Consider the following 15,481-nt stretch of genomic DNA (forward strand, 5'->3'; position numbering starts at 1 on the left):
TTTCACAAAACAGAACTGGGGCCCATTACCTAATTTATTTAGGGTGTCATTTTCCCCTGTTCAGAGGAGCAGCACAAAGTCTATGTGCCTTCTTTAAGTCTATGAGAATTGTAGCTCAGACCTATATGCAGAGTGACATGGTATAACTGTTGTACCTGAAGTGAAGCTCAGTAAACAAAGCATTACTTAAAATTACATGAAAAGAATGATCCAACGGGATCTTATATGATCTGGTTGGTGCAGTCACACAGCTCTCTTACTGGGAAGGGGAGTTGCATATGAAGGGGAGACCAAACCCCAGGAAAAGTGTGGTACGGTTAATAAAAAAGAAAATAACTTCCAAATGTCCGAGTTTTTGCATTAGTTATTGGATTTCTGTCTGAATGTAAGATATATACCATTGAACAATATCAGGAAGGAGATTACTACATGATGTCAAGTGACAAGTTATTTTTGGCAAGTGTGTATGCATCTGCTTACGTTAGATGGAAGCATCTTTTAGTGAGTTGGGAATAAATTACAACAGAGTACCTGCACTTAAATAATGTAAAGGATGTGGATTAGGCAAAACCCAGGAAATTCAGAATTTGGCACAAAACTGTAACCGTATGATAGTTTATAATGTTAAGTTACTGCAGGAGATTTTCAGTGACATATAATTATTTATTTTAATAGCATTGAAAAGTGTGCTTGGTGTCCCCCACCACCAATGAAAAGTAAGATCCCTGCCTACAACTAATGTTCCAGTCCAGCAAAGCACTTAGTATGTGCATAGCTTTAAACATGGACAAAAGCCATGCCATTGATTTCAAGGGCTTAAAGGCATGCACATATGTGAGTGCTTTTCTGGGTTAGGGCCTAATATCAGACATGGCACAATAAAGGTTGTAAAAGACAGCAGGGAGTAGAGAGGTAAGGAAGATTGGGCAACACAACTAAGAGGATATTGCTCCTGACCTACCGTATGGCGCAGTGTGATGGAGCTAAAAACAAGTATATCAACAGATAGAATAAGTAAGTAGCCATTGTAGAAGAAGTGACTCTTTAGGAAGGATTTAAGTGAAGGGAATGTAGTAACTTTTAAATTCAGCTCAGAAAGGTCTATTCAGGGAAAGGAGAAGTATCCTAGGCAGTTGTGGGGAAAGCAATCAGAAAAGGATAGTTTCACTTGTGGAGGATACATAATGGTATTATTCTAAAATCATGAAAGGAGCAGAAGGTTTCTGAAAACAAAGAATAATTGTAGTCTTGACTGTAGCACTGTGCACTATTTTGATAGCTCTTTCAGTAGGGTGCCATCTATGTAAGTATTATTAACTTCATTAGGAGGAGGCTGCGGCTATGTACTTCTGTGTGGGTTTTAGCAGGAAACAGAAAAAAGTTAAAGATGAGCCAGATCTGAAGCCCTGATTACTAGTTTCAACTTTGGAGAAGTGTGTAAAATCGGTCCCAGATCTAAATCAAAGCAAAATCCAAAACAACAGATTTTTGCAGAATCCTTAAGTAAATACATTCTCAACTGGCATAAGTTGGAGTAGCCCAAAAAATCTTGAAGCGTGAAGACTTTCCTATTTATTTCTTTTGTAGAAAAGAGAGGATGTTACCTGGGAGAGGGTAGATCTACGGACAATATTTGGCACAGATTTTAAGACATTTCTCCAATGCTGTAGACAGCTTGGGTTCACAGACACAACCTACCCACCCAAAGGTTGTTTCTTCTTATTTTTACATAAAATACATGTCAGGATATAGAAGAAGTATTGACATCAAAATAAATGAAAAATGGAGATGTCTAAACTGGGGCACATTTGATTTCAGAAAGCCATTTTCACTCCCCATTGGTATAGCTGCAGAGAGCTAAATTCCATATTTTGTCTACAAAGGTGTCTGTTTGCATCATGTAATCTCAGAAACACCTTTCATAGATAGCATCCAGCTCTGTTGGATGATACAATGTAAATGGATTAGGCCCTTTGTTAATTCCCTCATCACTCTCTCTTTGACTCTTGTTACTTTTGGATAAATGGGAGATGTTTCATTTTCTTTCAGAAGCAGTTTTGCAAGGAGTACACCCGTGTACTGAATATCTAATCTAATTTTAAGGGAAGTTTTCAAGATTGGTGCCCTGTATGAAAATATTTTTTATACTTCAAGGTAATATAATTGAGGAAATTTGAGGATCCATAGTAACTTATTTGTTTGAATATTGGAGGATCCTTATGGGTAAGTCTATACTACAAAAGTAAGGCAACCCAAGCCTATTTCTACACTACAGTCCATATTGTTAAATCATAGTTAAGACCTGCCAAATCAATGGCAGATCGCTCTGCAGTTGACCCCTCTCTACCCTCCCCCAGATGAGATGAATAATGGAAGATGATGGGAGAGTTTCTCCTGTCAACCCTCTGTGGTGCAGACTCCATGGTAATGTGACCTAAAATAGTAACACACCATGTCCACAAAACGCTACATGTGTTAACAGGGTGCATCCTCACCGGGAGCACTTGCACAGATTGAATGGTCAGTGAGGGCCTTGTAGTCCACTTAAAAGCAGCAACAGTCTGAATCTATGTAAACAACACAGTCTACACTGACAAAGTGTTGAGCTAATTATATCCATCTCAGCACTATGTCTCATGGAAGTGGAGTTATTAAGCTGGTGTAGTGGGCGAGTTTCTTGGGCTGCTTTTAAATGCAGATGCTAGCAGAGTTAGGTTGACTTAAGCTGTCTTTTGTCAACCTATCTGTAGTGTAGTAGACCTGGATTAAGTATTTTGGGATGAATGCAGAGCAGTTCAAACTTACTGGAAGCACACTTAGCCATGTATGAAGCAAGGTCACTCAGCACTTTCAGGATCAGCATCCTTGCTCCAGAAGGAAATCAAGGGATAATACAATGGTTTGATAGATGCATGAGGGTGGCCAGCGGTTTCAGACGCTACTGCATTGCAGCTGTGCCTTTCCAACGTGGTCTTACTGAGTAGTACCAATTAAGATTAGATTCCAAAAGAGAGGTTGACAGTGAATCATCCCGCTCTGCAGCAACAGGTTAGCCTGTTTTCTGACCACTAATGAGCACAAATACGTGCAGGGCAGAAGTCTCTGGTAACCATCAGGGTTTAAATGTAAATTGGTGACAATGCCGGGGTTAGAGGCCAGGAAAGATGAATGAGCCATGATTTAGCAGGAGGGACCCTAAAATGTCAGCAAAAGCCTAATTGCTCCAGGGGAAGACAGACCTGTCCAGCGAGGCAGCTGAACAAAGGCGCCTAAAGAAGATAAATCCGCCGAAGCGGAGCCCCGAAGCCGGGGGCAGCAGCGCTGCGCTTTGTGTGCAGCGCAGGGAGCGTAGGTGGGCGCAGACAAAGGAATTCCCAGCCCCGCTCATCCAAACATCTGGCCCTCCCGCGAGCGGAGCGATCATGCCGGCTGGTGGCCGGTCAGCCATTTGCATGGCGCGCATCGCACCCCGGCGCTCCCGCCCTGCACACACACTCGGGCAGTGCCGCGCGCGCAGGCAGCCCCAGCCGGGCGGGTACGTGCCTAGCCCCCGTGTGCACACGGGGACTGAGCGGCACCGCCACAGCTTCGCTCCCGGCCCTGCCAGCGGCTAGGACCGGAGCTAAGGAACCGCCGGCGAGAGCGGTCTGTAGGCTCCCCCCCCCCCGCCCCAGCGCTTGCAAATTCGGCCCCCCTCCTGCTGCCGCGGCCGGAGCGTGACACCGCAGGGAGGGGAAGGGATGCCCCTGGCCACGGCCTGGCCCCCGGCTGGCTCGGATCGCTAAAGCCACGAGAGGCGGCGGTGCGCTTGGGGCTGCGTCTTCCCGCATCGCGAAGGGCCTCGGGAAGCGCCGTGTCCCGCCGCTCCGCCAGGGCTGAGCCCGACCAGAGCCCCCGCTGCAGCTGGACACGCGGAGCCAACCTTGGAGGTGCTAACGCGACGCTCTCCCCAGGTAAGCGCTGGGCTAGCCCCGCCATGCCAAGGTAGCCCGCTCCCAGGCCGTGGCAGCGGGCCCGGTCAGGTGCAGAGCCCTGGCGGCTCTTCCTGGCGCGGCAAAGCCAATGGTGGTTGTAACGAGGAAGGAAAATCGATCCCCGTGCGGTTGGGTTTGGCGGCTCCCCGGGCCCGTTTTCTCTCCCTACCTCTGTCTCCCCCTCTCTCTCATCCCCCCCCCCCCAGCAGATTTCTTCAGGCTTGAAAACTTCATTCCCCCCCCCCCCCCGAAGTGCTAATGATGCCCTTGCTGTAATGCTCCTAAGTAGGAGCAAATTGTCTACTGAGTGTCCTCTACATCTGCTGTGTAGGATCCCCTGGGACAGTTTGCCCAAAAAATCCAATACAACGCAACACTTCATTAAGAAACAGCCTTGTGAATTTGTTCCTGCATTTGTGGGGATTTTTTAAGCACCCGACAACAAACTAACTGGGGTTTATTAGTGGAGATTTGGAACTCTTGTCAGTTTTAATCATGCTTTTCTCTTCCGTCAATCCTGATTAATCCAGTTCACTGCCTACCCTGTATAGTACGGCGCAGCAGCACTGAGCATGCTCCCATATGCACAGGCATATTTTCTTGTCTCTTTTCCTGCTCTCACATAGTAAGATACAGTAAGATGCCCCCCTCCATACTTTTCCTTTTTGCCTTTTGTCGTGCTGACCTATTAGAAACCTGAATGACTCAACACCTTTTCAGTCATGTTTAAGGCTGTTTAACAGAAGCATAATAGTAGATTCCACCATTCATTTTTTTTTATAAAACACTTACCAACCTACTAAAATCGCATGAATGGTACAAGCCTTCCATATGCATACACCGGATACTTAACATCATGGAAGGCAAGAATCCTAATGAATGTGAAACCAATAGTGTTTTATAAATCTTACCCTAGAAGCCTATAGAACAGAACAAAAAGCAATAAACATTACCAACTTATAAATTAATATCAGGAGTTTTTAAAACTATAGGAAGGGTTATGATTTTAACTTAATTTGCTAGAGCTTTCCCACAGTGGCATGCAAAAACAATAATATAGATCAATGTGCATTGTATTGTATAAACAAGAATAAGGAGTGGGCCGCATGAGTGGCCCTCCTTCACCTCAGTGGGCCACAGCAGCCTGTGGTCCAGTGTGGTCCCACCTGTGACCTCTGTGTTCCCCCGTCTACTCCTCTTCCCCCCCACCTCTTATGCCCTGGGGAATCAGAGCCCCTCATTTACGTGCTCCTTTCTCTCCCTTCCAGAGTGGGAATGCTGCAAACAGCTGATTTGTGGTGCTTCAGCTGTGGGAGGGAGGAGGAGTGGGGACAGAATAAGAATTAGGGATCTTAGATAGCAGGTAACAGAATAGTCAACTAAGCGCATGAATTCTTAGTGGTTAGTTCACTATTCTAAAGTCCCTGGGGACAGGGACGGCAGCCAGTGTGCCTGTGGCTCATTCCCGAAGAGCCCACTGCCACGCTGCTTCTATATCAGAGGCAGCAGCGCAGGGTGCCAGGCGGGAGCTGGTCCACAAGGAAAGCCAGTGTAAAAACCAGAGGCAGCAGTGCGGGGTGGCAGCAGCCCCTGTCTGTGGAAGTCCAAGCTATCCCCCAGAGCAACAGCAGCGCATGTGTGTGGGGCAGGCTGCACTGCAGATTCTGTGCTGGGAGGGGAGGGGGAGAACCAGTATTTAAGCTCTCCTTCCCCTTGTTGCCCTTGATGCAGAGGCAGCAAGGGGAGAGGGAAATGTGAATAGTCAAGCAGATTAACCGATAAGCAAAAGCAGATTAACCGATAAGCAAAAACCTATAAGCTTTTTGGTTAATCATCTAGTCGACTACTTGTTGACATCCCTAATGAGAATAAGGACATTAGTGGCTCCTTCGAAAATGTGCGCGGGGGGGGGGGGGGGAGAGTACGAGGAGTAGGAAGTGGATGGCTCCAGGACCCAGATGAGTGAGAAGTGCATGGGGGAAAAAGGGGCAGACAAGGGCTCCGTGGCTGCAGGTGGAGCCCCATTGGGCAACAGGTTGCCCACCACTGGTATAATGTATTCTTTTCTCTGTCTCATCTGCCTGCAGAACTAAAGTACTCTTACTGTTTCACTAATTGACAATGTCCCAAAAGAAATGTGAAATGTACTGTAACCAAATCTTCACATTGATATTTATACATTAAGACATTTATTACATGGTTTAGGTGGCTAGCATATCCCTCTTCCTGACAGTAAGATTCTTTCAGTTCTTCCTTTGCCTTCTCTGTGTGCCTCAGAGGGCATTTATTCATTCTTAAATTAAGAAATCCTAACGACTGTCAATGTGGATCTCCAGCTATCCAATACTAGTGATGTCCAAGGATGGGAAGCTCTCATAAGACCATGGATAGTGGGATCCCATCTTGTAAGCCCTCTCTTATGTAAGTAAATGTTCCTTCTTTGAGTAGTGGCTCTGAAGGCAGTGATTCCACTCATGTGAGTTAATGAGTTCAGTTGGTGAAACTGGGTCTTGGCACTGTGAAAAAAGATAGGTTCCTTTAACAACCTCTTTTCTTCTGACAGTGCATTTTTCTCATGACTTTCCCATATAAAAAAAAACAATTAAAATAACCATTTTTTCTACAACCCCAAAGCTTTAAAGCTTTTAATGTAGATGGATTTAAAACTTGCATAAACATTAGGTCATAAGTATTTGTCAGGCTTATTTAATGAAAGCCATTAGCAATCCCTATTATAAAGTAAGATTATAGTGTTTGAAACTGTCCTAGGGTTACCTCAAAGAAAAGAATCCAGTTAAAGTAGAGAGTCCAAATCCATTAAAGCTGCTAAGCATGCTCAGTGGAGTATGTAGGGGTATGTTTACACTTGCTCCCGAGTTTGAACTAGGGATGCAAATGTAGGCGACCGAAATTGCAAATGAAGCAGGGATTTAAATATCCCACGCTTCATTAGCATGATCTCACCAGCACGTTACTCTGCTCAACAGCTGTTTTGAAAGTGAAAGTGCGCGCCGGGACGTGTTAGTTCGAACCAAACCCCTTGGTTCGAACTAACGTTACTCCGAGTAAGGTTACTCCAAGTAATGTTAGTTCGAACCAAGGGGTTTGGAACTAACATTACTTGGAGTAACCTTACTCGGAGTAATGTTAGTTTGAACCAAGGGGTTTGGTTCGAATTAATGCGTCCTGGCACGCACTTTCACTTTCACTTTCGAAAAAGTTGTTGAGTGGAGTAACGTGCTGGTGAGATGATACTAATGAAGCACAGGATATTTAAATCCCCGCTTCATTAGCAATTTTGGTCGCCTACATTTGCATCCCTAGTTCGAACTAGGGAGCAAGTGTAGACGTACCCTAGCATGCTAAACGGTCCTGTTGCAATGGAGGAACAAGGTAGGTGAGGCAACGTCTTTTATTGGATCAACTTTTGTTAGTGAAAGAGTCAGAAAGACAAGATTTCAGACTTACACAGAACTCTTCTTCAGGTCTGAGAGATTGTTTAGCATAAGACAGGTATGAGGAACCTTTTTTGGGTTGGGGGGTAATTGGCCAACAGAAAATCAGTTCGGGGCCACACAAGTGAGAAGCAACCCCCCCCAACAACCCTCACTGATGTCACCCACAATTCAGAGAAACAGAAAAAAAGAGACACTCACCTCACTCATGCAACTTGGGGTGTCAAGTTTCCCTGGGGGGTGCCAAGGCTCATGGCTTCCCCCAGTGTTGGATTAACTCTAGTAGATTTTGTGGGGCCCTCCTTGTGAAGCAAAAAATGAGGGGTCCATTGCGTGAGAGGGGGCTGCCAGAGATTGGGATGGTAGGCAGGGTCTTGGCAGGAGGCTGGATATGGGTGGAGGGGTGCGGGGTCTGGGCAGGGGGTAAGATGCAAGAAGGGGCTGTAGGTACGGGGGGATCTAGATGGGAGGTAGGGTGCAGGAACGGGCAGTGGGTGCAGGGTCTGGGTCAGAGCTGGATGCAGGAGTGGATTGGAGCTGAGGGTATGGTGTCTGGGTGGAGGTAGGGTGTGGGACTGGGAGGGAGGGAAGGATAGTGCCAAAGGAGGCAGGAGATTGGGGTGTTTACCCGAGACAGCTTCTGGGGGGGAGGGGGACACAGATGGCTTTGCATTGCTCTGCATTTGCAGGCACCATCCCCTGCCGTTCCCGTTTGCCGTGATTCCTGAATAATGGGAGTGACAGGAATGGAGCCTGCAGGCCCCAGTGTTAGGTTCCCTGCGTTGCCATTTCCCCAGCCAGGGGAAAGAGGGATGGCAGCATACAGAGCCACTTCCTTCCCACTCTAGGCAGAGCCGGTCATACAGGGGCTTTAGTTCCAGCCCCTGCTGCTTTCCTCTGCAGCGGGGAGCCAGTGTTTGTGCTCCAGTCATGCTGGGAGGCACCGAGGCTTGGAGACTCACTGCGGGGCTGTAGCATCAGTGCTTCCTCACTCTGCTGCATGGGGGAGAGCCCTGAGCCTGACAGGCCAAATCAAGGCGGCTATAAATTTCCTATTCCTGACATAAGGAGTTAACATGTCCTAAGAGACCATTCAAGCTGAAGAGGGCAGTTAACACCTTTGAAGTCACAGGACAAAGGATGGTTAGTGGGTTATAGGTCATTTTAATGAATCTTAAACCCAGTGTGTTTATTGAGTCCATGATTTTTAGTGTCTAACGAAGTTGTGAATTTAAGCACCCAGGCTTGTCTTTTACAAGAAGGCATTTCATTAGCGGTAGCTGGCTCTTAAGAATTCGGATAAGAAGCCATCACTGGGGCCAGTTCTACTCCCATAGAAAGCAGTAGGTTTTTTTTTTCAAGGCGAGCACCATCAAATTAGTTTTTTTTCTTATATCAAATAAAAAAATTGAACCTTGCCTATGGAGATTCTTCAGCAATGTAGTCACGGAAATTATTTCTTTTCGATGAACAGAAGTTTTTATCATTTATAAATGATGCTTAACTCCATGGTAAGTTTCATTTAAAAATATCAGCTCACTTTTTCATTTTATTTAGTTTCATTACTCATACAGAACATCACATGTCTTTTTCTTAAAAATACAGGCTGGATGGCACTCTTGGGATCTGACTGGTCCCAAAGGAGGGAGTTTAACTAACCACAGGAATTCAATTATGGCCCCTCTGCTGATGGGCTCTGGGCTCTCCTGGGGACCCAGCCATGTTCCCCACCTGGCCCCCTGGCCTCCCTGCCCTTGGTCCACTGGGCTTCCTGCTCCTTTACCTCCGCCAGATGCTGCCAGGCTTTGCAGCCAGCTCTGGGCTCCATTGCCAGCCCTGGACTGCTGCCACTGCCAAGCCCTGCAGCCAGTCCTGGAGCAGCCACTGTGCTCTGTGGCTAGCTCTGAGGCTGCCTTCGCCAACCTCCACTTCCCTGGGACTGCTGCCAGGTTCCAGGTTCCCCTCTGCCAGGCTCCATGGCCAGCCCTGGGATGCTGGGCTCTGCTGCCCCAGGACCACCACTACCACCAATCTCTGCTGCCCCAGGGCCAGGGCTTCCTGTGGAGCTGCGTCCCGCTGCTGGCTAGCCCCAGGCTCTGCCTCAAGTTGCACAAGGCTCCTGGCTCCCTGGCCAGCTGCAGCTGCCCGCTTTCTGGTCTAGGGATTCTCTGGTCTGGCAACATCCATCATCCTTCTGGACCATGGATGTGGCTGACCAGAGAGTCCCGGATCAAAGAGGTTCAACTTGTAGTACCTTCAACATCCATTTTTAGGGTCCCCCGCATCATTTTTTTTTAATCATAATTTGTCTTCATCAGAGAGCAAACATCCTTAGTTCTCTTTTTGGAAAAACTAATTATTTTCACAGTCCGTGGTGCAATTTTTCTGAGCTCTGATAGTTAGAAACAGAAAATCAAAATGTCAATTCTAAAATGATTTGCAAACAAGTGTAATGACAAGATCTGTGTTTAACTTTGGCACAAGCAGAACAACAGGTGTGCGGAAGAGTCCAGCATTAGAAATGAAAACACTGCTTTCCTTCAGCTTAAGATGCATGAAAAAGATGTGAAAATGTCTATAATCATTAAAATTGAATAAAATCTGCTGCTTACAAGGCAACTTCTGCCCTTGCACAACTCCCATTGACATGTGCATACCTGATAGCAGAATTTGGCTCTGGTGCTTAATTTAAAGAGGCAATGGCAAGAGGCAGATTTTCACTATTGGCCTAGTTGTGTTCTCTGGTCTTTATTTAACATGTATATAAAACTATATTTCCTTTATATGGGTCTACGGCAGTGGTTCTCAAACTGGGGTCTGAAGACCACTAGTGGTCCCTGGATGCCTTGCAATGTGGTCTGCAGCACAAGCTCAGCCCCCTTCCTCCTTCTCCCCGCAGTAGACAGTTGGCACTGCCCCCCCCCCCCCTGCAAGGTTGAAGCAAGTGGTGGGGGAGAAAAGAGGGAGAAGAAAGGAAAATGGGGGTTTTGGAGGAGTTTTTTGCTTCTCACTTGTGTGATTCCTGACTGATTTTTCTGTGGGTCACTGGCCCCTGATCCACAAAAAGATTCCCTATTCTTGCCATAAATAAAGACAATGCTGAAACCTTTTGTGTTGGACATCAATTAATATTTTACTTTATGTAGCGCCCCTCTCCACCTGATTACCTTCTTTAATGCCAATCTGCCTACAGGTTTAGATGGACAGGTCTGGGTTCTTCTGGATCCTGCCACCCACTCAGCAGGATCCTGCCACCCACTCAGATCCTCTTTATTTTTTCCTATGAATTTATTTGGCGGTGCCACCTCCCCCCCCTCACTCCTTCCTGGCGGAGTCACCAGGGCAGTTTGGGAGGAAAATTCTAACCACACGGTAATCCCCACTTACTTGCCAGATAGTTGGAGACTTCAAAAAATAACACAAACACACACAATATATTCAACACAATAATTATATTAAACAGGAAACAATTATAACATAACAGGATAAAACACTATTTTTAGGTTCACTGGTGCCCATGCTGCTAATACCTGTGACTTGCCCCAGTCACGTGACTTGATATAGCAAATGTAAGATTAGTGTCCTGTTGGTACGCGTACTTTGTTGAGGCCCTTGACGACTGATGACCACAAAATTCTTCTCTGCAGTGGTTTAGCAGTGTGGCTGACTGGGTTCAGTACAGCCCAAAGGACTCACAAGCAGGAGAAGGTGGTAAATCCCTCCACAGGTTTAATATGCAGCAGGTTATAAAATCCCTAAACACTTACTCCCTGGTTTGAGGACACAGTTCAGGAAGTACAGGGTCCCCAAAACAAATGCGCTGACTAATTAAAAGATGGTGCACTCACAAACTCCATGAATGATCCTCCGGTTCAGAGATGACTCTGGACTCTCCTCAGTCACTGCAGAGGTGCTGATTTCTGCTGGCAGGGAACCTCTTCAAGCAGGAATTAGGCTGCTTCAGTCCCAGGATCTCCCCTCACCACAAAGGGGTGCAGGGCTCAAGGTGCAGATTACACAACTGTACTAAAATCCAAACTGTAGTCTCCTAGCCCAGCGCCCAGACACACACAGAAGGCAGCAGCCCTGAACTAGCAGGCAGAGCAGAGCTGCCCGTGTGATGACTGGTCTCACCTAGGGAGCTGGAAGGCTAACTCAGCCTGGCTGGGGAAGTTTCCCAGCAAATTCTACAAACTGGGAATCATCAGTGGAGAAGGAAAACCCAGCTGAGGGATCTTGCTTTCAGGTCCCTAGAAGCCAGTTCTCATTAGCAACTGGTGATCCGCGTAAAGGTCTGCATTGTGCTGGGTGGACCACGGGCCAAAAAGTTTGAGAATCACTGGTCTATGGGCAGACCATTCTTATCTAACAGATGTCTTATTGTGACTGAACAATTCAGAATAGACTTTTTATTCCTACAAAGACATAAGCAAATGTGTAACTTTACACACGTGAGTAATTCAGTCCTATTGAAATTAATGGGGCTATGCATGTGTGCAAAATTATGAATGTGTTATCTTAGCAATTTTTTGTAGACATAATGGATGATCCTGCACAGTACTTTCTCAGACTTTACTCAGGAATGATCCTTGGATATTACGGGTAGTTTTCCTTATGTAAAGAATACAGGAGAGGGTCTATGTAATGTGGTAATAACCAAACAACTATTGGAGAAAAGTGTTTGTCCAAATAGCTTACACAACATACACACTTCTTTATACATTATATATTCCAAATCATCATACAAGCAGTCCCCGACTTACGCGGATCCGACTTATGTCAGATCCGCACTTACAAACGGGGCTTTCAGATCCGCACTTACAAACGGATTGCTACCTGCGAGCTCCGGGGCGAGAAAGCCGCGTTCGTAAGCTGCTCTGGTGCCCCTGGTCTGCTGGAGACCGTCTCCAGCAGACCAGGGGCACCGGGCGGGTTCCCGCGCTTCTGAGGCTTTGCCAGAGCAAAGCCTCAGAAGCGCAGGAACCCGCCGCTGCTGCTGCTTCAGTCCCGGTGCCTGTGGTCTGCTGGGGACCGTCCCCAGCAGACCACAGGCACCGGGACTGAAGCCGCAGCCGCGGGGGGTCCCGCGCCTCTGAGACTTTGCCAGAGCAAAGCCTCAGAGGCGCGGCACCCCGCTGCCTCTGCGGCTCTGCTCCCGGTGTCCCTGGTCTGCTGGGGGGGAGGGGGCGCGGTTAGTGTGCCCCCCCCCCCCCCCAGCAGACCAGGCTTTTGTTTTGGACCCTGGAGCAGAGCAGTTGGGCGCTGCCGATTGGTCCTGCAGCGCCGCTCTGGGCACTACTGGACCAACCCGGCAGCACCCCAGCTGCTCTGCCCCAGGTCCTGATTCAGCCGCTGCTGGTCAGTTTCAGCAGTGGCTGAATCAGGACGCCTGGGGCAGAGCAGCTGGGGTGCTGCTGGGTTGGTCCAGTAGCGCCGAGGAGCGGTGCTACTGGAGCAACCCAGCAGCACCCCAGCTGCTCTGCCCCAGGCGTCCCCAAGTCAGCCGCTGCTGAAACTGACCAGCGCTGACTACAGGAAGCCCGAGGCAGAGTTGCTCTGCCCCAGGCTTCCTGGAATCAGCGCTGATCAGTTTCAGCAGCAGCTGACTTGGGGAAGGTTGGGCTTCTTAAGTTGAATCTGTATGTAAGTCAGAACTGGCGGTCAGTTTCAGCAGCGGCTGAATCTGGACGCCAGTTCCGACTTACATACAGATTCAACTTAAGAACAAACCTACAGTCCCTATCTTGTACGTAACCCGGGGACTGCCTGTATTCTAATGATCACAGTTAAGCTTGTAACATAGCCCATCAGTACAAAACATATAATCAATTCTGCACAAACTGCAAAAAAACCCTGCAGTAGAATTACAGATTTTGCCACTGTCAGAAACACAAGGCAGTCACGTTAGTTTTTTTGGATGTGACATTCCAAACAAGCTAGAAGTTTTAGCCCAAGGGAGAGCATCTATCAAGCATTTAACAAAGTGACATGCCATTTACTGCAGTTTCCCCTCATACATACACACATACTTTGTGCAAACCACTTCTATTCTGTTATGTTGATTCAAACATGATGATTAGCGGCAGATAAAATAATATTATTTTTACAAATACAAATCTATGTATTTTCAGATTAGTTTTTAAGTTTCTGGTCACCAAATTCTCCAGAGAGTGTCTCAAATCCACACCACGTAGCTGACTGCTAGATCTTGCATTTGGATACATGATTTTGCTGAAATAGGTAAGACTTCTGGAACCTTTGGGGCTCATGAACCATTTCAGGATATCAGCCTTCTCAAACAAGCAATTCTAGCAAAGGTCTGAAATAAAGTTGCTCAATAAATTGCATTGACAATTGCTTTCCTCCCATTGCCCACAACAAAAAACAAAACAATTCCTCTTTTTGTGATATGTATTAATATGGAGGATACTAAAAACTGAGGACCAACCCTTTGGCATTAAAAGAGAATGAAGCAGTACAATTATTTTGAACAATAACTCTTGTCGCTCAAAGTCATAATTGGTTCCGAACCTACCAGAATATTCACACTTTGGCCCAGTGGTTCTCAACCTTTCCAGGCTACTGTAACCCTTTTAGGAGTCTGATTTGATTTTCATGTAAGTCATCTCACTTAAAAACAACTTGCATATAAAATCAGAAACACAAATACAAAAGCATCATAGCACCCTGTTACTGGTAAATGACTGACTTTCTTATTTTTGTCCTATAATTATAAAATAAATCAACTGGAATAGAAATCTTTTACTTTCATTTCAGCAAATAATATATAGAGCAATATAAACCAATTGTCTTTATGAAATTTTGGTTTGTGCTAGTTTTGAGAGTGCTGTTTAGGTATCCGATTGTAAAAGTAGACAAATAGATAATGAGATCATGTACCCTCTGGAAGAACTCTGCATATCCTTCAGGGTACATGTCCCTCATGCTAAGAACCACTGTCTTAGTCCTACAGCCTGGATAGACTTCTCTACTTAGGGTGTTACAAAATTCACTAGGTACATGAGTTCGTTTGGGATATTTAGCCAAAGTCTCTCATAGGGCAATGTCTGAAAGCCATAACTTCCTTTGCTTTAAAGAAGTGATAGAGTGAGAAAGGGGAGTGATTGCTGTGTATCCACAGTTTGTGTATAGGCCCTGTTTATATTACCATGGGTCATCAACATAAGTTACACAACTTTAGCTAGATGAATAATATAGCTGAAGTCGACATACTTAGCTCTTCTATCTTCACTGCAGTACAATGACAGCTGACACTCTCCCATTGACTCCACATACAGGCAGTCCCCGGGTTATGTACAAGATAGGGACTGTAGGTTTGTTCTTAAGTTGAATTTGTATGTAAGTTGGAACTGGTACATATTGTAGGGGAAACTCTAGCCAAACATTTCTCCAGAACTCAGTTTTATTCTCCCACACCTCACTTCCCTCAGTCCTTTATTCTCAAGCTGAGGTGTCTGCTGAGAAAAGCCGCTCCACGTCTCCCTGGTCTGCTGGGGGGCGCTAGCTTTGTGTCTCCCTGGTCTGCTGGGGGGAAGCAGCTAGTGCGGGGTTGCCTCACCCTGTTTGTAAGTAGGGATCCGATGTAAGTCGGATCCATGTAACCCGGGGACTGCCTGTACTTGTCTCATTTTGGTGGAGTAGCGGAGTTGATGAGAGAGCATTCAGTGATCAATCCAGTGGATAGCGAAGATATGCCCATAGGTTTTATGTGTGATTGGATCCAAACCAGGATAGCTCTGATTAGGGATGTGAATGGTTAATAACCATTTAATAAGTTAACTGGTAAGCATCATCTGGTACAGGTGATCCTTACTAGGTGATGCTTACCAGTTACAGTTTACTGGTGGGTTGGAGCAGCCTGCTGTGGGCGGGGGCTGCTCCAACCCTGTGGAGCCTGCCGTGGGCAGGCAGAACTCCAGACCTACTGGAGCAGCCCCTATCCACGGCGTGCCCAGCCTGGTCACTCCAATGTGCCTGCCTCCATTTAATATGTTAACTGGTTAAACATCTCTCACTATAAATAATGGGTTT

General features: G+C 46.5%; 1 protein-coding gene across 2 annotated transcripts in view; it reads left to right on the plus strand.

Annotated features, from left to right (window-relative positions):
* Positions 1 to 3,142: 3,142 nt before the first annotated feature.
* Positions 3,143 to 15,481, plus strand: part of KBTBD11 (kelch repeat and BTB domain containing 11) — a 32,583-nt gene continuing 20,244 nt past the window's right edge. Inside the window, exons 1-2 of one of the 2 annotated variants that reach the window (XM_089777079.1) lie at positions 3,143 to 3,953; positions 13,561 to 13,669. The gene's annotated coding sequence lies outside the window, so the exon portion shown is untranslated. The remainder of the gene's footprint in view (positions 3,954 to 13,560; positions 13,670 to 15,481) is intronic. The other variant, XM_089777078.1, reaches the window with a different exon arrangement.

Source organism: Pelodiscus sinensis, chromosome 3 (genome assembly GCF_052426305.1).
Source record: "Pelodiscus sinensis isolate ZL-2025 chromosome 3, ASM5242630v1, whole genome shotgun sequence".
Lineage (NCBI taxonomy): Eukaryota > Metazoa > Chordata > Testudines > Trionychidae > Pelodiscus > Pelodiscus sinensis.